The following is a 269-nucleotide window of genomic DNA, read 5'->3' as shown; positions in this document are numbered from 1 at the left end:
CGTGCTTTCACTTCACTACCGAGCGCAGCTCTGTGTGCTTTGGGTATGTGCTGTGGTTTGTTGTGATGCTCTTATGGTTACTGTATTGAAAATGCTTTATTATTATTATTATTACTAGTATTATTATTATTATTATAGGTGTGGGAGTGGCTGTGTGGTAAGTAGCTTGCTTACCAGCCACATGGTTTCAGGTTCATTCCCACTGCGTGGCACCTTGGGCAAGTGTCTTCTACTATAGCCTCAGGCCGACCAAAGACTTGTGAGTGGAT

The 269-nt window shown here is 43.1% G+C and overlaps 1 protein-coding gene across 1 annotated transcript in view; it reads left to right on the top strand.

Moving 5' to 3' along the window:
* LOC106874942 (differentially expressed in FDCP 8) overlaps window positions 1-269 on the top strand; it is a 34648-nt gene that overhangs the window by 15864 nt on the left and 18515 nt on the right. The window lies entirely within an intron of this gene.

The sequence above is a fragment of the Octopus bimaculoides genome, chromosome 1 (genome assembly GCF_001194135.2).
Source record: "Octopus bimaculoides isolate UCB-OBI-ISO-001 chromosome 1, ASM119413v2, whole genome shotgun sequence".
Taxonomy (NCBI): Eukaryota; Metazoa; Mollusca; class Cephalopoda; order Octopoda; family Octopodidae; genus Octopus; species Octopus bimaculoides.
The sequence above is the reverse complement of the archived record's forward strand: the minus strand, read 5'-3'. Positions and strand labels throughout refer to the sequence as shown.